At 43.5% G+C, this 23,575-nt stretch overlaps 1 protein-coding gene and 1 non-coding gene across 9 annotated transcripts in view; one reads left to right on the top strand and one right to left on the bottom strand.

Annotated features, from left to right (window-relative positions):
* The window catches only part of RTL4 (retrotransposon Gag like 4), a 262,404-nt gene that overhangs the window by 186,438 nt on the left and 52,391 nt on the right, over positions 1 to 23,575 (bottom strand). The gene's annotated exons all lie outside the window — the stretch shown is intronic.
* TRPC5 (transient receptor potential cation channel subfamily C member 5) overlaps positions 8,016 to 23,575 on the top strand; it is a 270,382-nt gene continuing 254,822 nt past the window's right edge. For 3 of the 8 annotated variants that reach the window (XR_014834490.1, XM_085006061.1, XM_085006062.1), the window contains exons 1-2: positions 8,348 to 9,236; positions 9,528 to 9,652. The gene's annotated coding sequence lies outside the window, so the exon portion shown is untranslated. Of the gene's footprint in view, positions 8,129 to 8,347; positions 9,237 to 9,527; positions 9,653 to 23,575 lie in introns of those variants that run through there. The other 5 variants (XR_014834492.1, XM_085006065.1, XM_085006064.1 and 2 more) reach the window with 4 other exon arrangements.

Raw genomic sequence — 23,575 nt, 5'->3', positions numbered from 1 at the left:
TAAATAAAAAAGAATAACACAAAATGAATCAAAGATCTAAACATATGAGCTAAAAGCATAAACTGTCTAGAAGAAAACATAGGGGCAATATTTACGACCTTGAATTATGTGAAGGTTTCTTAAATATGACACCAAAAGCACAAGTAACAACAACAGAAGATAAATTGGATTCCCTCAAAATTAAAACCTTTTGTGCATCAGAGGATAGTAACAAGAAAGTAAAAAAGACAATCTACAGAATAACATTTTCAAATCACATATTTGATAAGGGTCTATTATCCAGAATATATAAAGAAACCTTACAAGTCACCAAATAACATAAAATTGACTCAATTTAAAAATGGGCAAAGGACTTAAATAGACATTTCTCCAAAAAACATATACACTGGCCAACAAGCACATGAAAAGATGTTCAACATCACTAATCATTAGGGAAATTCAAATCAAAATCCAAATAATCATATCCACTAGGATGGTTGCAATGCAAAAAAAAAAAAAGAAAGAAAAGAAAAGAAAATAATAAGTGTTGGCAATGATGTGGAGAAATTACAATCATTGTATGCTATTGGTGGGAATGTAAAATGGTGCAGCCACTGTAGAAAACAGTTTGGTGGTTCCTCACAATTAAACATATAATTACTGTATGCCCTAGCAATTCCACTCCTAAGGATATACCCAAAATAACTGAAGACAGGTATTCAAATACTTGCACACAATAGTTTGGAGCAGCATTATTCGTAATAGCCAAAAGTTGGAAAAAGCTAAATGTCCATTACTTGATGATTGGATAAAACAAAGTTGGTTTTGATGGACTGAATTTTCTATTCGCCAAAATTCATCCTCAGTGTGATGGTATTTGGAGGTAGAGCCTTTGGGAGATGATTAGGTTTAGATAAGGTCATGAGAGTAGAGCCTCCACCAAGAGATTAATGTCTTCTAAGAAGAAACCAGAGAGCTCTCTCCCTCTCCCTCCCTCCCTCTTCTCTCTCCCTCCCTCCCTTCCTCCTCTCTCTCCCTCCCCTCTTCCACTGCCCTCTGTTTGCCACCTGACGACACAGCAAGAAGGCAGCCATCTCCAAACCAGGAAGAGGGTTCTCACCACACATAGAATCTGCTGGTATCTTGACTTAAAAGTCCTAACCTCGACACTATGACAAATAAACAATTATCGTTTAAGCCAGACAGTCTATGGTATTCTATTATAACAGCCTGAACTAAGATGGTAATGTATCCAAAAAAATGGAGTATTATTCAGTCATAAAAGGTGTCATGTACCTGTATATGCTAGACTATGGATAAACCTTGAAAACATTGTGCTAAGTGAATAAGCCAGACACAAAAGGTTACATATTGTATGATTCCATTTATATGAAATATCTAGAATACCTGAATCCATAGAAATAGAAAGCAAATTAGGTATTGTCAGTGGCTAGAGGAAGGAGGAATGGGGGAATGTCTGATTAATGGGTACAGGGTTTCCTTTTGGGGTGACGATAATGCTCTGGAACTAGATTAAGATAGAGGTTACACAACCTATGAATGCACTAAAGGCCACTGAATTATACAGTTTCAGATGGTTAATTTTATGTTAGTGTCACCTCAATACAAAAAGAGGCAGAAAGGGAGAAGAAAGGAAATTACCAATTGTTGATCTAATAGGCTCTGGACTGAGCTTATGTATTATCCAATTAAATCTACTACAACTCTGCATCATTATTCCCATGTTACAGATGCACAAACCGAGATCTCCTAACTTAATTTCCACAACCAATAATATATGGAGCTGGAATTCAAACCCACGCCTGTCTGACTCCAAAGCCTATGCTCTCTAGCACAAAACCCACTCTTCAAGAACTTTCCATAGCTAGTCCCTCATTACTCTGTCCATAAGGACCTGTGTCATTGATCAAGAATAAAGCACAGCTTGCTAGATACTCCTTTGCATCACTAAAACCTCCAGAAAAAAAATACTCAAAATAAAATTTTATTTTTGTACTAAGCCCTCCCTGAAATTAAAAAAAAAAAAAAAAAAAAAGGCCATTCTTGAAAAGACAGGCAAAACAGCCTCCATAGATTTATAAAGCCTAACCTGCAACTAGGGATGATTTCAAGGGACTCAGGAAATCTTTATCCTATAGAAATATCTATCCCTTCATGCTTTAACTGTCTTTACTAAGGAGACAGTACCCTTGACTCACAACTGGAAAAAAGGCTGAAGACAGAGCTACTCATGGGAGAGGGAGCACTCTGGTATTTTGATCAGGGTAGATCTTATTCCATGAGACAGATTTTAATAAACTGAGGAGGGAGTAGACAGAATACAGACTAAAGCTTCTCTTTCTGAGGCCACACAGAGTCTGTCACAAAGTAGCAAGCCTTGTCTCTGCTGCTAATTATCACGGAACCTCAGGCAAGGCCCTTCTCACTGGCCCAAAGTTCTCCAGAGTGTTCAAGGATTCTGAAATCCCACTGAATCAATTTGCCCAGGGCCAACTCCATTTGTATTCCTATTAGTGGTAAGTACAACAAAGTCCTTAGCTAATCCATGATGTGCAACTCTGTTTACACTTCCTTTATTAAGATTAATCACTATTTAAGGCTTCATGCCTTGATTACAGAGATCTTGTTGTGATATAAGAATTTAAACATGCTTTTGAAATGTGAAACATGTTTGCAATTATAGCCACTCATGGTTCCAATTCAGACAAAACTCTTATTTAAATAAATAATTAGCCTTGGCAAGAGAAGCCTAAGTTGCAAATATACAAAGATTGAATGTACGAATTGTTGGTCGCTGAATTGGTCTTCATAGGTGGCATGCTGCTATGTATATATGAGCATGGTATTGGGTTAGGAGTTATTCAAACTAAGTCACACTGACCTAAGTCTGGCTCACTGGAAACTTATTTTCTAAGTAAGAACTTGGCTGTTTACAAACAGTTATTCCATGCTTCTTCCTGCATTTTCCTTTGCTGAATTCCTGGTCAGGGTCCCACAACTCACATTAGTGTTATTTGACTTCCTAAGGCAGAGATACTGCTGAGGGTTAAAATCCACAATTTTCAACACTCTACAGTATTTTCCAAATCATCCCTTCTTTCATCCCATTCCCTTCTTTCATCCCATTGTTGAGTATTTTTCTGAAGTGCTGGCGAACAGAAGTCCCTTCCTTTGTACAGTTAATGAAAAATGTTGCCTGCCATATTAGCAAACAAAGGATGCTTATCAAGCCATCAGCCACTAGCACAGCCCCAGTGGTGAACTCTGAGGGAACTCAGGATGGAAACAAATGGGCTGCCCTCTGCCTAGCCCTCAGCTACTGCAGCCACCCCCAACAGTGCACCCTGAGGGGACCCAGGTTGTGAAAGAACAGGAGATTGGCCCTAGATAGCTAAGGTGCTTATCAAAGGAATGACGTCTAGGAGCCCAGACTCTTGGATCTTCCCAGACAGCCGAAAGTGCTAAACTAAGTTGAGGTATCTGGTTTACTTTAATTAACAGTAAACTTTTGATGTTCTGACTACTTGGTCTTTGTTTCCTATATAATCTGGCTCCTCCTTGACTTCTTTGGAGGAGTCCCTCAGAGCTACCTGAGAAGCTGCCTCCTGGGCTTGAGTTCTCAGAAAGCCCATCAATTAAAACATAATTCTCAACTTTCAGGTTGTGCCTTTATTATTATTATTATTAATTATTCCTTTTGTCTTTTCAGGGCCACACCCATAGCATATGGAGGTTCCCAGGCTAGAGGTCTAATTGGAGCTGTAGCCACCGGCCTACACCAGAGTCACAGCAACGTAGGATCCTTAACCCACTCAGCGAGGCCACGGATCGAACATGCAACTTCATGGCTCCTAGTTGGATTCGTTTCCGCTGCACCACGATGGGAACTCCAGATTGTGTTTTTTTTTTCCTGGTCGACGGTAAATAAAAACCTGCCTTCAAACGGTTCGATTTGTTCAAGGGTTTGTGATGTTGTGGGATCATTTCCATGGTGGATACATTGTTTGGGCATAAAGGCCTTACATGGGGAAATCGCAGAAAAAAATTCAACATTTAGCCACGGTAATTAGCAAGACAAAGAGCAACACTGTAAATCAATCAACTACACTTCAATGAAATTTTTACAAATGAAAAAAAGAGCAGTCTCCTTAAGGCAGAACCGTAAAGAATAAGTCACTATTTGGGGACCAAAGGGAAGTAAAAGAGGTAGAAAGCCAGGGGGGATTCAGTCCAAATGCTGGTTTTCTATGAAAATCTGCAAACCTCCCTTTCGGGGGATGAAAAAGGTAATAGTTTCTGAGTGTATCGAAGGCTGGGATTAAGGTTTTCAGATCTTTGCTATACTCAACACCCTACTCATAGTGGGTGCCCCACAAAAGTTAGTTGGTGATGGGGAGGTGGCAATGATTATGAAAATGAAATCGAGCACTTATCAAAATGTATGAATATGTGAGGACTCCTTTTCATGTCACCTCCTCACAAAATATTCGATATTTTCCAAGATTTTGTTCCATACAAGATCTGGACGAGCTCATTGGGGGTAAAATTAAGATGAAATCCTGTCTTTGAAATGTGACACTACCTTAAATGGCAGTGGTTCTCAATGAGGAGGGTGATTTTGCACTGTAAGCGACATTTGACAGTGTTGAGAGGCATTTTCGATTGTCACAAGATGGGGTGACACTGAGCAGGACCCTGTGGGGCCCACCAGGGTACAAATCCTTTCCTTATTGGTTTTCTGATTGGTAAGAAAAAGGCTTCAGCCTCCTGACCTTCTCTGAGTAACAAAGGGCTGGTTCAAACAGTTGCTAATTAGGGAAGGAAATGTAGAAACAAAGGAGGAGCAATCTAGAAATAACAGCAGCAATTAAAGCAGGGTCCTGGTTCTTCCCCAAAAGATGTACATAATAACATCTTTGAGTCCTTCAGGGGGATCTGAGGCCCCCAGGCAGGCGGAGGATGGTGACTCCAGGCTGAGCACCCAATTCCCCAAGCATCAGTCCTCTTACCTCACCACCAGCCAATCAATCAGAAGAAAGGCACATGGCTTGCAGCCCTCACCTCCAAATTCTGCCTATAAAACTTCTCTCCCAAAACCACTGGGGAGTTGGAGGTTTTTGAGCATGAGCCACCCATTTGTTCTCCTTGCTTAGCCCGGAAATAAACCTTTCTCTGCTTCAAACTCAGACATTTCAGTTTGGCCTTATTGTGAATCAGGCATACAAACTTGCGTTTGGTAAGAGGAGGCTGTTGTTGGCATCTAGTGAATAGAGGCCAGTGATGCTATTAAACATCCTACAATGCACAGGACAGCCCCTTACAAGAGAGTCATCTGTCCCAAAATGTCCATAGTGCCCAGAGGCTGAGAACCCTTGCCTAATGGGGAAAAGAAAATGCCTTTACTCTCAGGGTTGCTCAAATCAGTTCTTTTTTTGCCTATTACACTCAACTCCGATCCATACATCCCACTTACTACTCTAGTTAAGGCTGTAAGAAGAGAAGGGGAAAGAAAGGGCCCCTGAATATTTCAGTCTCAACCATTTTGAACGTCATATCTAGATGGTGTTTGGATAGGCCAGGCCATGTGAGTAAAGCCTGCCTAGAAACCAGATAGATCTGGACTTAAATTATCCATAGTCACTTCCATTTTTGGCTTTGAATCACTTCTGCAGATGTGGCCTCTGGTTGCAATCTGTCCTGGGAGAGTTCAAACAAACATACACTCAGCCACCAAAGAGAGAAAACCTGAATATTTGGATAGCCACAGAAAAGATGAATCCCCTAGCCCCCAAGGCTGACCAAAAACCCAGGCAATCTTAGGATGCCATCCATGTCAGTTGCTTAATGGCACTAGGAGATCCACCATAGTAGGTTTGTCCTGGAATTCATTTAATAATGCCTGACACTTGCATGGTGCATTTAACTTTGGAAAGGGTTTTCCATTGTGTATCCTTGATCTCTTGGACAAGTTAATAGGGTAGGGCAGGAACAGGTAGAAAAAAAAAAAAGGTATTCATCCACAATCCACTAGGAAAGCACCTGAATTCAAAAATACCTAAAATCAGAATTCCCATTGTGGCTCAGCAGTAATGAACCGAATTAGCATCCATTAGGATAGGGGTTCAATCCCTGGCCTCACCCAGTGGGTTAAAGGATCCAGCATGCCATGAGCTGTGGCATAGGTTGCAGACGTGGCTTGGATCTGGCGTTGCTGTGGCTATGGCTCCAATTCCATCCCTAGCCTGAAAACTTCCATATGCTGTGGGTACAGCCTTAAAAAGGCAGGGGAAAAAAAAGCCACCTAAAACCACCCTGTGTTAAAGTCCACTGTACTGCATATGTAGGACCTTTGAAGGAGACAGCATACAAGAATAGGGCTTTCCTTCCTTCTTCCTGGGCACTGCTCCTGAATGCATCCTAGGCTTGACGTAGAAGCCTCAACTGACCTATAGTTTGGTCAGAGAAAGGTTGATGCCCTGAAGTCTTGTCCAGAGCCACTTTTCATGCTAAAGAAGGGACCAGCTTAATCACAACATAGACCTCTTTTGTTTGGGAGGCTGTACATCCCAGGGGGCTGGCCACAGCAAAACTGGCTTGAATGGGGAAAAGGGAGCAAGGCTCCAGAATCAAGTAATTCTTTTTTAGTCTACATCTTTGGCCAATCTTTAGAAACACTTCTTGAACTTGTTTAAAGAGTATGGAAGGGGAAGATCCCCACCCTCACCCCCAACCCCAACACACAGGCAAAACAAACTCATCATCCCCCAAAGCAATACTTTTCTCCAATGCTTTGCTCCCAAACAAAAGCTTAATACTCTCCAGAATATTGGGACACCTCGTGGCTAAGGGAACCGAATGGAGGACGAGAGAAAAACTTGTCGTCTTGATTGGTACCCGGAGAGACTTTCTCAGGGTAGCTTACAGGAGTTGCTAGGGCTCCCACTAAACATAACAATGGCAGGTTTACCAGCACAGCAATGGGAACACTCAGCCATTTAGGCAAGGCAGAGGGTTCATTCTGGAGCTCGATTCAAGCTAGCAGTGTGCACTTAGGGAGTTGGGGCAACAGCAGGAAGCACAGCAGAGCTTTCTCTGAATTCTGGGCTGTTCTGAGAATGGGCAGGGAAAAGGGTTTCCGGTACCTGCGGGGGAGGGGGGGGGCAGAAATCCAGAGCCTCAAACCTGCGTTTCTGGGGAAAGGTAGCAAGGGAGGTAAAAGACAAAGATACAGCTTTAGGGCTGTGGAGCCGGGTCAGGAGATGCTGCCAGCTAGCGGACCTCAGCGCCTGCAGGTTGCAGGTAAAAGTCTCAGGCTCGTGGTGGGGGTGGGGCCATTTAGTCCGTTCCTGGCGGGTCCAGAGGGTCGGGTGAGAGTAGGGGAAGTGCCTCGCTGGACCCGAAGGTGCAAAGATCAAAGAGTAGCCGAAGTGTCCATAACACTGATCCCGCCCACCCCTCCAAACACAGAGACAGCACTGCCACCACTAAGCAACTTATTCCATCAGCCTACAATACCACTCTCCATCCCCAGTCCCCTTCGGTCCAGGTTAGATCTTGAAGACCGACCTCTAAGGGAGAGGGGGGTCAAGGATGGGAGAATTGGACTGCACTCGAGGGCTGCCTGCACTCGGTTACAGTGGTCAGGGATTGACGACCGCCAAGTCAGCCCGTGGGGGCTCTGAGGTCCTGAGGTTGGTCCTGCCATCCGGCTACCGCCGGCCGCCTGCCTGCGCTTTCGCAGGCTCAACTTCCCTTCCCCTGGGATGACGAGCGGCTGCCTGCGCAGCCTCGCCGCCACCACACAGTCAGCTCAGAGCCCGGGGCTGAGAGGGGTGGGTGGTGGTCAGAGTCCAAAGCAGGGGCACTCAGCACAAGGGGCAAAGAGAGATTCTGCAAACCGGGCGCTCCAAGCTGCGCCGGTCCCCTCTACCCGAAACCACGCTCAGCGCCACCACCCCAGTCTCTACCACCACCCAGGGGAGGGGGAGGTCCCGGGAGAGCAAACGAACCAAAGAGAAAATTCCGTACCGAGGGGAGAGAGATGAGACGGTGGGACAGGGCAGCAGGGGCTGACTTGGGGTTTCGGCTGCGGCTTCCTTCCACCCCTGGCCACCGAGCTGCAGAGAAGGCAAGAGCTGCTGCCCCTTCGGGCTGCCCCAGCCTCCCTCTCCCCCCCACTCCCTCCCTCTCCCCCGCCCCGCCCCACCCGCCCCTGCCAGGAGCTCGGGGAGTGTGAGGCACCGGCGCTGGGCTGGGGGAGGTGAGAGGTGCTTTCACCAACCACGGCAGCGGTCTCTTCCCCACCACACACACACACACACACACACACACACACACACACTCACACGCCACAACCGCGACGGGTTCTCCCAGCTCGCAGCCACCCAAAGGAGAGGAGAAAGAGAAAAGGCGCAGAGGAAAGCCGGGAACAGATAGAAGGGAAAAGGAAGAGCTCAGGGTTGGACATTTTTGGAACTAGGGGTGGGGAGGAGAAAGGGAACGTGCCTCCTTGATTTTCCCCTCCCCACCCCTCTTTGCTTTTCTCTCCCGGTGGTTGTATAGCATTTTCCAGAAGCGGCAGCAGAAGGGGACGGAAACCTCCAGTCTAGAAAGATTTGGAGGGGTGGCCGGGGCTCCCGCCAGCCACCACCTAGCAGCTGCAGCTTGAGTGTGCGATTGTGCGTGGAAGAGTGCGAATGCGGGTCTGGTCTGCTCTCCTCCTGGGTCTTCTCTCTCCCGCACACTCCCGTGTCAGTTGTCAGCCAGCTCTGTCGCTTTCCCCGCGTCAGTTTCTTCCCTTGCTTGCATTGTGTGGCAGGCTGCGCGAAGGGGGTGCGTGCGTTTTGAAGGGGCCCAGGTTGGGTCAGGGCCAGGAGAAGCAAGTGAGCCCAAGGCAGGGGCAGCCAGCGGAGCGGGCAGAGCAAAGAGTTTCGGGGGGCGCTGACCGAGGCGAAAGGTGAGGAGAGCCGGCCAGCCCCGGGGAAGTTTGGGAATAACCGGGAGGCGAAGGGAGAAGCAAAGGTAGGAGCTGGCACTAGCGCTTCTTGCCACACCCCGCCCCTTTCCCCCGTGCTCTGCCGCCCACCAGCCAGGCAGCCTCGAGGCCCCGGCCGGGCTGTCCCAGGCAGCTGCTGTTAGCGCGCCCGCCCGGGGGAGAACCAGTGAGGCGACCGCACCGCTCTCCTTGGCTCGCGGAGGCCAGACGACGCCGATCCGAACAAACCACTTGGCCTGGGGTAAGTGGACCGGCAGCCCGGAGCCCTATGCTTTGCTGCCGGAGTGCTGCCAAGGGGCAGGGAGGTGCGGACTGAGCGAAGGTGTTGGGATGCTGAGGGCTGGGAGGCGCTGGCTGGCTGTGGGCTAGGGTGGTGGGGAGCAGAGGGAAGCCAGCAACAGATTGTTTCTGGACACTGGGAGAGAGATGTGGTGGGACTCTAGAGGTGTTAAGACAAGGTGGCTCTTGGCAATGACCAAAAACATCTTTTTTTTTTTTTTTTTTTTTTTCCACTCGGGATGTTCTAAACCAGAGCTTTGCCCTACCCCTGGACAGTGATCTGAGATCTGCAATCCAGACCGGCCTGGAAGATGGGCATGGAATAAGGACACTGGCCCTTTTGCCAAAAGCCACTTTAAGATGCCGAGAGAGCCAGGGGTGAGCTCAGGAGGGCTTAGGCACCAGAGCCCCCATTCACTTTCTTTCTGTTTTGTATCCTTCAAAGTTAGGAAATGGCCAGATTCATTTCCCTGGCTTTCTTAAAGGAACTAGGAAATACAAATGGGGAGAATCAGTCAGATCTCAGCTCCAAAGTAGACATCCCTTCTCTCCCAAAACACACACACTGACTTGGACACAGTCATGATCGTACTGCTCCCCCCGCCCCCCACTGGCACACACACAGAGTACTGAGCTGTATTCACAAATCCTGATCTTTCTCTATGGTCTCTAAGAATTAAACTGGGAGAAGGGCTTTTTCCCCTTTGCCAACCTGGGGTCTTCCGACCATAGTTGGGTATGTGGCAATGGCTACCAAGGTTGTTACTCCCTCATGAAAAGCCTGGACCTGGGAAACCAGTCTGGAAAATAGGATCTCTGAACTTTACCTGAGTTTATTGCATGCGTAGAAGAGACACAGACTAATCAATAATGCTCCCTTTAGAGATTGTACATGTCAGCCCTGGCTTCAAATGAGAAATATTTACTACACTGACGTAGCACCCAGACCCACTTGTCTGTTGCTATATATCTTTCTGGCATTTAGCAAAAATGGCAAGTTTATATATCAGCATTCTTAATTCTCTATTGTCGGTCTCAGGCATTTGTTTTTCCTTTTAGTGTTCTACAGATGCTGGTGTTTGGTTATATCATGTCTTATTATAGAATCTTAAAAAGCTGAGATAAATAATGTCAAATGGTATCTTTTACCCAGTCTTTAATAGCTCCTTATTCTAAATCAAAGGGCATGGAAATACATTCACAATAGTACCAAGTTGGTTTCAAAGCAAATGTTTATCCTTTTGGAAACCCACAGGGTCAGTCTCTATTTGCAAGGTTGAGACTGAAAGAAAAACTGAATGCCACTCGAAATCTGTGTCATTGTCCCTGGAAGATGCTGCTTTTGTGAAGTTTTGTGACCAATAGATAGATACACAGATAGTGTGTATGTGCATGTGTGTGTGTGTGTGTGTGTGTGTGTGTTTGTAACGCTGCTTTCATAAAGTTGTAATATATATGGTGTGTGTGTATTTTTTTTTTCAAGGACTCAGATAAACCCCATACAATCTGGGCTCTGTGCTGTAGCCAGGGGCGGGGGAGGGGGGGACATTTGAATTTGTACTTCCAAAGCACCCAGGCTCTTCTCTGAAACTTTCTATTTATTATTATGTTACCGGAATACAATGAATTACCTCTCTCCAACTCAGCAAATGAGAGAAACAGATTTTGCATTAAGTGGAACTGTTTATGTTACATCAGGCAATTTGTTCTAATGTTCACTGCTGAGAGACAGAACAGAACAAGGATTACTCAAGTACCATCTGAAAAGGTGCCCATTCTGTTGCTTTTTGAGGCAATCATAAGCAAATATCTTCTTAGGTTAAAATTACACTTTCCCATAAATAGCAAATAGCAGGTTTTAGACAGGTAGGAAAGAACCAGCAGCTTCATACTAGGGAAGAACTGAAAGTGTCAACTGGGATGAAGCCTAATGTATAGGTCTTCGCTTTTTTCTTGATGTGAGTATCTGGCTGCCACAGTGGGTCCTAATCCATGGTTCCTCAGGGGACAAGGAGGTGGGCAGGGACCCAGAACCCATGCACTTCACTGAGCTGACACAAGTTCACCTGTCTTTCATGTATGTTCCAACATAGAGACCTGGACATTTCTACCAGTTATAAGAGCTATCGTCCTATGATTCCATTCTTTCTAGAATTAATAACCAAAACCTGACCGGCACACAGAACAACAGTGCTTAAAGAAGGCCAGGCTAGAAAATTAGAGATGCAATGGAGAAGAAGAGGAAAAGAATAGGGCGAGAACCCAAAGATGTTTTGAAACACGGAAAGAAGTCTGTCCAGGTGTTTGCTTTCTTTCCCTTTGGCTTGGGGATAGAATGAGTCCAGGAAATTGATTAAGAAGTGAAGCACCTTAAAATTCCCTGTGATTTGCCTTGGAAACACTGTGTTAACAGTGAGAGAATTCCTTAGAACCGGAGAATGGGGAGTGGTAGAGTACATTTTCACTTTTGCCATCTCATTGCACTCCCCAGCATATTAAATTCCAATTGACAAGCCATTCAGGTGCTTAATTATCAAATGGATATTTCAAATATGTCATGCTATTTGCCCTCCAGCTGCTTCCAAATATTCTAGTGTGTCTTTTGCCATAGCTCCATCCCTGAAAGAGAGGGACTAAAGCATTTCTGCCTGCTTTACTTCTGCCAAAGATTCTCCTTTTTAGCCAAGTACACAAAGCCATTTAGAAGCGTCCTGTGAGTTAGTGGGGAAGAGGAGGGGTAGGATCTTTCTCCCCAGAGTGCCTCATGCCTCAAGCATGTCACCAGCCCCATGTCACAAGCCTGATCTGGCCTGGTTAGTTTCTAGGTTTTCAGGGTGGGGATATGGCAAAGTTTTCTGCTTACAGAGAAATGATGCCTCATTCTAGGCAGAAGTTGTAATTAATTAACTCCAGACCAGGGCTACACTGGGACTAGCCACAAAGTCCTGTCATTAGTAGCTGAGGTTTCCCTAGTGTTATCCTTTCTAAAATCACATAGCTTTCCTTCTGTTGATGGGTCTCTCAAACTCTTTGTCCAGTGAGACCAACCAGTCCATCCCAATAGCAAGGAATGAGTTCTGAGTGACTCAGCTGTGGTCTCATAAACAAACATGTACACCATACTGAACTGAGCAAGAACAGATGATTTTTTTTAAAAAGCTGGTGGAGCGAAGCAAAAATTGCAGTTCACTAGGTCAGGGAGCTTTGCCAAGTACCCTAGGTTTGATTGCCCATCACTCACTGTGGAGTTGATGCTGGTAACCCATGCAATTGCCCCAGCCTCTTGCCTTAGCAAAGGCAAAGAAAGAGCTGATGGTAGCAAACAAGCAGTGTTCTTGGCAGGGTCCAATCCCCTCATTTCTCCTATAAAGAAATTGAGGCCCAGAGAGTAGAAATGACTTCCCCAAGTCATCTAACCAGCTAGTGATAGAACCAAAACCAGAACCCAGGAGTGCCTGCTAGTGTTGAATACATTTCCTAAAGCTCTCTGGAGATCTTTCCAAGAGATGAAGAGGAAACAAAAGCCAAGTTTATCAAGATCACAGCCCTCTACTTCCATCCCATATGTATATGTTTATTTATTTGTTTTTTTTTAAGAGCCACACCCAAGGCATATAGAAGTTCCGAGGCTAGGAGTCGAATCAGAGCTGTAGCCACCAGCCTCTGCCACAACCACAGTAACACCAGATCTGAGCTTCGTCTGTGACCTCTACCACACACAGCTCACGGCAACGCCGGATCCTTAACCCACTGAGCGAGGCCAGGGATTGAACCTGTGTCCTCACGGATACTAGTCAGATTAGTTTTCTCTGAGCCATGATGGGAACTCCTCTATGTTTATATATATATTATTTATTGCCATACCTTTGCAACTTGCCTTCTCACCCACCACCTTTCCCTAACACACACACACACACACACACACACACACACACACACACACACTCTCTCTCTCTCTCTCTCTCTCTCTCTCTCTCTTCTATCTTGCTAGCTAAGGAAACATGGCATATGCCTACAGCCAATATGTTCAGGTGGAGGGCAGAATTAAACATGACAAAGATTTACCTGCTCACAATTACCTGCTTATCTACTTGATTTGGCTCACACCATCAACAGCAAGGCATCTAAAAAACTCACTCTCTGCTGCCCCCAATTAGTTTTGAGGAGTGAAAGCTGGTGCAATCCAGTAACTATGGTTCAGGCTTCATATACTCAGAATCGGTACCCATAAGTGTGCATGCATACACAGACACATACACACACACACATTCTTCCTGAAAAATTAAAACAAAGGAAGTAGAAAAGACAAGGCAGATGGTTTTTATAGTAGACTATGAGAAGGAAGGTTGGTCTTCAGGGAAGGCATTGTTTCCTGCCTCCATTCTTTAGCCCTGATGCCTGGTTTCCATTAATCCCAGTTTTTTTTTTAGGATTTGAGAAAATATGCCAGTGCAGACATGTCTACTCCAGCCAATGAGGATGATATGAATAACTTCCACATTAGAGAAGGAATATCACAAGGTTAGGAAAGAGAGGCTAGGATGGAGTGAGTTAAGGCCTTGCTAGTTCAGGTACAGTCCCCTCACCATCCCCTGGGAGCTGTTCATAAATACCGAATGTTAGACCCTTCCTTAGACCTACTGAATTAGAGACTGGTCTTGGAGTTCCCATCATGGCGCAGTGGAAATGAATCTGCCTAAGAACCATGAGGTTGTGGGTTCAATCCCTGGCCTCACTCAGTGGGTTAAGGATTTGGCGTTGCTGTGAGGTATGGTGTAGGTTGCAGACACAACTCAGATCCTGCATTGCTGTGGCTGTGGCATGGGCTGACTGCTGTAGCTCCTATTGGACCCCTAGCCTGGGAACCTCCATATGCCGTGGGTGCAGCCCTAAAAAGCAAAAAGAAAGAAACTGAACTTTAAGAATATCCCCCAGAGATTTTTTTTTTCACATGCTAAAATTTGAGAGGCATTGGCTAGAGCTTATCCCTAAAGCATTGGAAAGTCATTTGAAGATAAACAGTTACCTATTGGCCATTAGGGACAATTCATGCAGCTTCTAATTTTACAAAATAAAAATATAAACTTTCTCCAGGTCCACTTCTCTCTGTATTCAGTATGAACACCTTACGTATGAGCAAAAGAGTTGACTAAAAGGAGCAGTAACTGTTTACACGGGTTTGAGGACTCATATAGCCTGAATTCAAATTCTGGTCCTGCCCACAAATAAATAGCTGTGAACTTGTACCAGGCACTTTGTCCCTGGGCCTCAGATTCCCTCAGATCAGTATAAAGGGATTGGTAGCAATACCCACTGACATCGAGTTGCTATGAAGACCAAATGAAACACTATAAAATAGTGGCATATTGTGATCAATCAATATGTTGAAGATATTACAATTAATAAAATTTGGCCAATAATTTCAGTTTCCTAGAAAACTAGCCACTGAAGGTGACGTCTTGAGACACCTAGCATCTACTTCTCTCTCTTTTTTCTTTTTTTTTTTTGAGGGCCACACCCACAGCATATGGAGGGTCCCAGGTTAGGGGTTGAATTGGAGCTGTAGCTGCCAGCCAACACCACAGCCATATCAACGCCGGATCCAAGCCACATCTGCGACCTACACCACAGCTCACGGCAATGCTGGATCCTTAACCCACTGAGCAAGGCCAGGGATCGAACCCAAGTCCTCATGGATATTAGTTGGGTTTGTTAACCACTGAGCCGTGACGAGAATTCCACCTTGATTTCTAATTGGTGCAAATCACATTGGGTTTTCCACAGATAGAACACTGGGAAAGACACATAAAGTAAAATGTATTTAAACAGAATCGAGACCCCCAGACAAAAAGTATTCAGCAAGAATTACAAGAGTCCCTGGTGAAATCACATCACAGAATAAGACTCAAGTCAGAAGCAGCCTTATCCTACATGGCACATCTCAAAATTAACAAGTTAGAAGTTAGTAGGCTCCTTTTGCATTTTTGCACATCATTCAGTGGATAAACACATGCACACATGCATGCGTGCATGCACGCACACACACACATCCTTTAATGGAGCAACTGTGAAAAAAATTTAGGTTCAAATAGCTTTCTCAGAGAAGAACTAAGTATTAGATTTCTGGCCTGATGAAAATCTATAAAATGGGTGAATAATAACCGACACTTCATAGGATAGATGTGAGATGATTTGGGTAAAAGAAATGATGCAGGTAAAGGCATAGCAGAGAAACTCAATAAAATTTTTTAATCTGGGACTACAAAAGGGACAAAAGTATTATATATAATCTTTAGCTAAGCTACCATATTTTTCCCCCAAAAGTAATTACTTGGTGTTAAATAATACTTTACCTTATCAATAGATCTTACAAAGATCAGCTCAACAACAACAGTTCACACTTAGAGGGGGCTTAGTTATGTGCCAGGCGATTTACACCAAGCATCTCATTTAAATACTCACAACAACTCCATGAAAAGGTACATTATCAGCTTTGTTTTGCAGATGAAAACTAAAGCTCAAAGGAATTAATTAACTTGGTCCCTTTATAATTGGATGACTTAGGTAAACACTATACCTATCCCTACTTTACAGGCAAAAAAAATTGAGCAACCCCTACCTCTTCCCGCCCCATGGTGCTCTCTACCTGCTTAACTTTCTCACCTACAAAATATGATAGGTGATATAAACTCTAAGCATTCTGTAAGTTCCAATAAATTTTAGAAATTCCAATAAAATCACTATGCACTTGATTCTATAAAAATTTAATGGCTGGTCAGCTGGACTGCAGACACAGAGACAGACATCACAACTTCTGGGCCCCAGTCCTTTGGTGTGAGACCTCCAGCTTCTCTTGGAACTGAGGTTGCTCAACATCTAGTGACATTCAGGAGGATCAGATTAGTATGGCATCATTAATAGGTCATTAATTTCTAAGATTTCTGTGATCACCCTAAATGAACAATAGCAATTGCTTTCAATTCCTGAAAAAATATTTTCTTAGTTCTCTCTGGTGGCCATAACAACCCCAAATTTAACTGTTTAAAACAACACAATTTATTATGTTATCATCCTATAGGTCAGAAGTCTGATAGGGAATCACTGGGCTAATAGCAAGGTGTCAGAAGGACTGCATTCTCTTCTGGAGGGTCTATGGGAGAATCTATTCCCCTGCCCATTCAGGTTGTTGGCATAATTCACTTCCTTGTGGTTGTAGGACTCAAGTCCTAATTTCTTTGGTGGCTGTCAATTGAAAGCCATTCTTAGCTTCTAGAGGCCCCCACATTCCTTGGTCTGCGGCCCCATTTCTCCAAATTCAAAGCCAATCTGTGCAGGTTGAATCCTCACAATCTGAATCTCTCCTCTCTTCTTTCTTTGCATCTCTATTCTGCCTCGCTCTTCTGCTTTTTAGAGCCCATGTGATCACATTGGGCTTACCTGGATCATCCAGGGTAATCTCCCTATTTTAAGGTCATCCAATTAGCAACGTGAATTCCATCTGAAAAATCCCTTTTGCTTCATAACCTAACACATACATATGTTCTGGGGATGTGCTGATATATTTATAGGGCCATTATCTTGCCTACTATAATCTTCTATGTGTTGAGTGCTGCAAATATATGATCTTAAGTAATCTTCATTATAGTCTCTAAAGGATAGGTATTATTATTCCCATTTAGCATATGAAGGAACAAGATCAGGCAAGTTAAGTGGTATGCCTGATGTCATACAGCTAGTAAATTGTGACGGCAGAATGGGAACATGGGTGTCTACTCCTCTGAACCTTGCATTTTCCCCTTAATTTCTATTGCTTTCTCATTGTCAGAAAGCTCTTGGTTGTTTTCGTTGGTCTTGCTTGCTGGGTTTTTTTTGTTTGTTCATTTTATTTTGTGTTTTCTCTTTTTTCTTTAAATTTTTGAATAGGTAATTTATACCCATTGTTCAAAAATCAAAAAAAAAAAAAAAAAAAAAGAAGAAGAAGAAAAGAAAGAAAGAAAGAAAAAGGAATTCCCATCATGGCCCAGTAGAAATAAATCTGACTGGTATCCATGAGGATGCACGTTCAATCCCCAGCCTCATTCAGTAGGTTAAGGATCTGGCGTTGCTGTGAGCTGTGGTGTAGGTCGCAGATGCAGCTCAGATCCTGCGTTGCTGTAGCTGTGGTGTACGCCAGCAACCACAGCTCTGATTTGACCCCTAGTCTGGGAACTTCCATATGCCTCCGGTATGGCCTTCAAAAGACAAAAATAAAAAAATAAAAATATATAAAAGGGTATTCAGTGAAAAGCCTTGTTTCCACTGTTTCCCATCTACTTGGTTGCCACCCCCCCATTTTATTTTTTTGCCTCTAGAATTTCTGAATGAAAAAACAAGAAACTGTGAATTGATGTCCAGAAAGATTTTTACATCATAACAAAAATCTCTCAAGCTACAGTTCAAATCCATTTTGTCCTCTTGCTGCATTCCCAGTACAATACACCTTTGTAAGAACTAACACCTGTGTTAAGGGACAAATCTTTGGGCCAGTTATCCAAACAATTGGTGACCACATCCACTTTCTAAAATGGCCTTTGGTCTCACAGTGCTCACCTGAATACTCTGTACATCTCATAACTCTAATACCTCCATACTGTCATATATCCCACTAATTTTATGTGAACATTACAGAATCCTTGAATTCCAGGAAGCACAAACACAAGAGGGGAGGGAGAGAAGGAGAAAAATGTCCACAGTGTACACTGGGGAAAAGACACTAGAAATTCATGAAATGGTTATTATTATCCCATATGGTAACAAGGTGATTACGTTTTAGTATAAATAAGCCTAAGATCTCATTTATAAATAATCTTTTTAAATTGACACAGCTTTCCATCAAATTTGCAAAAGAATGTGAAACTCTTACATAATTGTAAACACTGAAATAGACTCCCATATAATTAGGTAGCATGTAATATATTAACAGGCACAGAAAACAAGATGACAAGCTTGATTTCAACAAAGAATTGAGTAACACTGATAACAAAATCAATACACCAGAGTTGATTATTTCTGTTATCCCTGCTACGGACATTGTAACTGAAGAAGTGCTTTTTCCCAGCATATCAGTTGCATGCTATATATACTTGCCTTCTAGTAGCACAAAACAGAACATCTTATCATCCTTTTTAGTTAGTTTGTTTCCATCCTTTAATTCAGTGTTTTTCAAAATGGGGCAATGACTCATTAAAGTATTGTGAAATCAATTTAGTAGTTCATCACTACTAATTTTTAATGAAATAGAAAAATGTCAATCACATGTAGTGAGAATAAACACTATTTCATGAAAATTGTTCAGTCAAGTATGTGTGTGTCCATGGGTGAGAGTGTGTGGTGAATGTTTGCGTGTGTGTGCAGGTATACATGATTGTATGTATATTGGGTCCAATGTAATTGTTTTGCTGTGGGTCATTGTTAAAAATTGCTAAATCTTGATTTGAATAACTGGAACTGACTAGATGTTTGAAATAACCTTTATAATTAAATGCATATCTGCCTAAACACAAAAACCTCAATCTTCCTGAACTATTAGGAAATTCCATGCTCTCCTTTGGCATTGTGGTACCTAATCTATGCCAATGCCCAGAAAGCAGCAAGGACCCAAAGGAAAACTGAAAAATCCAATAAAAATGGGAATGCTTTGTCTCTGTGATGTAAGAACATCTGGAGATTTAAGACATCTGGATTTGGAACTGGGCTTCCCTGTTGTCACCCCCGTTGCCATTTCTTGGATAGAGTGGCTGAGGGGCACTGGTCAGTGCTGAACATAGCCTGGAAGTCTGCTGCTCACATGAAATATACTACCCTCAAGAGCCACCAGAGAACTTTGTGCTGTAGACTGTGCTTTTACTTTCACACAGTGGTCATCCCCAGAAACTTTTCCTAGATCAGTCGTGTTTAGTTTAATAAATACCGAGCAATAAGAAAGATTGATAGCAAGTATGTTTGCGGATACATCAAGGAAAGAGCTGATGAAGTGGGGATGTATAAGTAAAGGTTTTTCTAGGATTGCGGAAAAGAGGATTTTTACATTTGTTGAATGCCAAGGAAGAGACAAATGAGAGGACCAATGGGAAGGAAAGAAAGAGGAGAGTCTTACATAGTAATTAAACAATCTAATCCTCCAAGTGTTAACTAAGCCCCTATGTATCAATCACTTGACAGATACTCACTGAGGGTAGACTAGGTAGAAGGCACTGTGGGGTACAAACATGCATGCCCACCCTTTCTCTCTAGGAGCTCACAGCATGATCAGTGAGTCGGGGGAAGTGGAATTGTGGTATGGCAAAGTAGGGCACTGTGGCTTAATCCACTCCTGGGAATACATGCAGGTACATCTAAGAGAAAGAATTGGGAAATTAGGTTGTGGTAAGATTACAGAGGGTTAGGATGTGGCTAGATGTAATTTAATGGATGAAAGGGAGATAGCAGTGGATTTTGAGATAAGAAGTGAAATGATAACAGTGTTTGGGGATGGTTATTCTGGAAATGGTATGCGGGAAAGATTGATGGAGGAGCAAGCGATGGCAGGCATTACCAGTTAGAAAGTGATTATAAAAATCTAGGCACGAGGAATAAGTGGCACTATGGTTAAGTACGGAATCTCGGTCCAAACCCATTTGGTGTGAATCTAGCTCTGCCACACTGAGCCTTAGTTTTCTCACCTATGAAAAAAGGACACTAAGTATACCTACCTCATGGGAATCCTATGAGAATGAAATGAGTTACTATATATAAAGCAACTTAGCCCAGGACCTGGCCATAGCAAGCACTCAATCCATGTTAACAGTTATAGTTAACCATTATTGTTACTGTAGCCGTTATTGTACAGTTATTGTTGTTGTTACCGTAGAAGTGGGCCTGGAAAGAATGAGAAGTGAAAGACACCATAAAGGAACCGGCGGTTCATTATGGTGAATCATTGGATATATGTGATGAAGGTAGTCAAAGGCAATGGCAAGTTTTATCCAGGTAACAGAGAATGATGATGCCATGAGGAAATGTGAAGGTGAGATGAGATGGTTAGAGGATAAGCTAAGATTTTGATACAGAATTAAGTTTGAAGTAAGGCATCCTTGTGAAAATGCCCATGAAGAATTTTAGATGTGGGACTAGAGGGCAAAAAGAGAGGTTAGGGAATGAGATGAAAATCTGGGAAGTCATAAATATACATATACAAAATTTTGCCTCTAAAACATAGATTTAAAATCTCTAAGGAAGAAAGTCAGAAGAGGCAGAAAAGCAAAGTAGAACCTTGTGGCCCATGTTTATGGGAGAGAGAGGAGGCCAGAGAAAGAGTGATGGAAGGCAAAAGGAGAACTGTGCAGAGCACCACATTCTATGCTCTGTGAATTTAAGATGCTTATAATCTAGGTGAAACAATATGACTTTTGAGACTTGTGAAATAGGAGTTCCTGTCAGGGCTCAGTGGAAATGAATCTGACTAGCATCCATGAGGACACAGGTTCGATCCCTGGCCTCGCTCAGTGGGTTAAGGATCTGGTGTTGCCGTGAACTGTGGTGTAGGTCACAGACGAGGTTCGGATCCGGCATTGTTGTGGCTGTTGCGGAGGCCGGCAGCCACAGCTGCGATTCAACCCCTAGCCTGGGAACCTCCATATGTCATGGGTGTGGCCCTAAAAGACAAAAGACCAAAAAAAATAACATGTGAATATGTAATAATGATGTTCAATTTAAAAATGTAAGCTCTTGGTTCCAAAATATGCGTTACTTTGTTGACTAGAGAGGTCAAGAAGGTTTCAGGTATGTTTTAGCCCTTGGATGATGGATGATATTTGGAGATATATGGGAGGTGCATTTTAAATGCGAGGAATCAGGTGATCAAAGGTGAGGAGTTAGAAATGGGCACATCAAGTTTAAGGGAGGGAGAGGAGATAAATAAATCTGACAGGAGTGAGGGGGAGATTAGGAAAGGGAAGAAAGGAATTTTTTTTTCACATCAACCACATAGTTAATCTGTAGTCCCAAGTGAGGAGGGATTTAAAATGTTCAGTCTCATCTTCATTTTAAAGCTGGATGTTTCATGTCACTTTTTCTAACATTAAACTGGACTTCCAGTTTTCTCAGTTAAATGAGTGAACAGTGTTGCTGTTAAGAATAAGGAATGATGGAGGGAAAAGAGCACATTAGGGTGAGGGATATGGGGGTGGGAGAGAGATGATGAGTTAGGTTTGAGACAGGTTGAGGTCAAGGTGCTTGTGGACACCCAAGTACAGATGTTAAACAGACTCAAAATAGAAGTCCGGGCTGGAGGTGTAGATTAGGAAACCAACATCCCGTAATAGTAGCACAATAACAACAATGATGATGACAACTATTTTATTAAATATCTACCACATTAAAGGCATGGTTGCGAAAGTTTTCCACATAATAAATCACTTAACCTTCACCATAACCCCATGAGGTCACACCAGTAGTAGCTATTGGAGGCAGGATTTAAACCCAGGCAGGTAAGACTTTCCAAAGCCCATGCTCTGAGCTACTACATTGACGGCAGGTATTGGTTGTGAAAGTAGAATCAATTACTCTAGCAGAGTAGCATAAACAAATAAGTTAACTACTGATCCTTGGAAATGCCAACACTTGACAGGTTAGGTGGGAGAAAGGAAGCTTCCAAAAGAGGCTAAGAGATCATACAGGCAGAAGGAAAACTGAAAGTGAGTGTTGCCTTCAAGATGATTGTGGGAGAAAGAAAGGGGGTGTGCATTATCACCGCTCAGAGCTGCAGCCATTGGATTTTACAGTTTGAGGAGCCCTGAATATTGTAATGGCTAGAGCAGAGGTCAGCAAACCACAACCATGGGCCATATCTGACCTACCACCTGTTTTTGTATGGATTGCAAGCTAACGATGGCCTCCACTTTTCTAAATTCCTGGGAAAAAGTCAAAAGAAGAAGGTTATTTCATGACATGTGAAGATTATACGAAACTCAATTTCTGCGTCCATAAATAAAATTTTATTGGAATGTAGTCACTCTCATTCACTTATCTATCTTCTGGGGCTGCTTTCAGACCACAATGGCAAAGCTGAGCAATCGCACCAGAGACTGCATGGCACACAAAGCCAAAATCCTTTACTCTCTAGGCCTTTACAGAACAACTTTGTGGGCCCCTGTATTAGAGTATGGCCTCTAATGTCAACATACCTCCATTTAAATCCCAGCTCTACCACTCCCTTGGCCATGTGACCTTGAACAAACTCTAGCCCCCATCGTCTGTAAAATGGAGATTATAATAGTATTTACCTCAGAAAATGCTTGAGTTCATATTAAGAATTTAATAAATGTTAGCCTCTGTTAATGTTCTGACATGGTGGAAAGGCATCATGGAGACAGGAGCCAAACTGCAATAGGTGGCAAAAAGGACTGGAGGAGTTCCCGTCATGGCGCAGGGGAAATGAATCCGCCTAGAAACCATGAGGTTGCGGATTCGATCCCTGGCCTCGCTCAGTGGGTTAAGGACCCAGCGTTGCCTTGAGCTGTGCTGTAGGTCACAGACATGCCTTGGATCCCGCCTTGCTGTGATTGTGGCTGTGGCTGTGGCATAGGCCGGCAGCTATAGCTCTGATTCAACCCCTGGCCTGGGATCCTCCATATGCTGCAGGTGCCGCCCTAAAAAGACAAAAAAAAAAAAAAAAGGGGGGGGGGTCTGGAGATGACAACAACGAAACAAATGGAAACTATGCTTTTGAGTATTTTCACAGTAGAGTTGAGAATAGGAAAGGAAGTAGCTTGAGGGGACAGCTTTTTTATTTTTGATAGACAAGTACATTCAAGGGCTGAGAGCGGGGGGATTGAATAAAGATTAAGCATCTGAGAGAGAAGAAATGAAATGACACCCTAAGGAGGCAGGAGGTGGAGAAGCAAGAGCAGAGGTTGAGAGATAAGCCTTAGAAATGAGTAGGAATAAAGCTGGACACAAATATATGATTTGCCATGGATTGGAGGTCACATCTCAAAGAGCCTTTCTTCTCTGAAGTAGGAGACAAGCTCTTCTGATGTGGGGCAGGGGCACAGGATGTATCCTTGTCTGTGAGACTTTGAAAAGAAAGGAGACCCAGGAGATTCAAAAGTGAGGTGTGTATGGAGTGGCCCTGGGAGCTTGGCAGAGCTTGGAAACTTAGAACCTGGTGGCACCACCCATGCTCCGTCATGTAACTTTCCCTAAAGGTACTCGAAAGCCTGGGAGAAGAAATCAAGAAAAGGGAGGGTTGAGTTGAGTCAGGACTTGCAGACGGGTTGAAAG

Source organism: Sus scrofa, chromosome X (assembly GCF_054392235.1).
Source record: "Sus scrofa isolate SSC_HxYL_T2T_F1_AM1 chromosome X, Sscrofa_HxYL_maternal_Yorkshire_Landrace_v2.0, whole genome shotgun sequence".
NCBI lineage: Eukaryota > Metazoa > Chordata > Mammalia > Artiodactyla > Suidae > Sus > Sus scrofa.
This window is presented reverse-complemented; position numbering and strand designations above follow the sequence as displayed.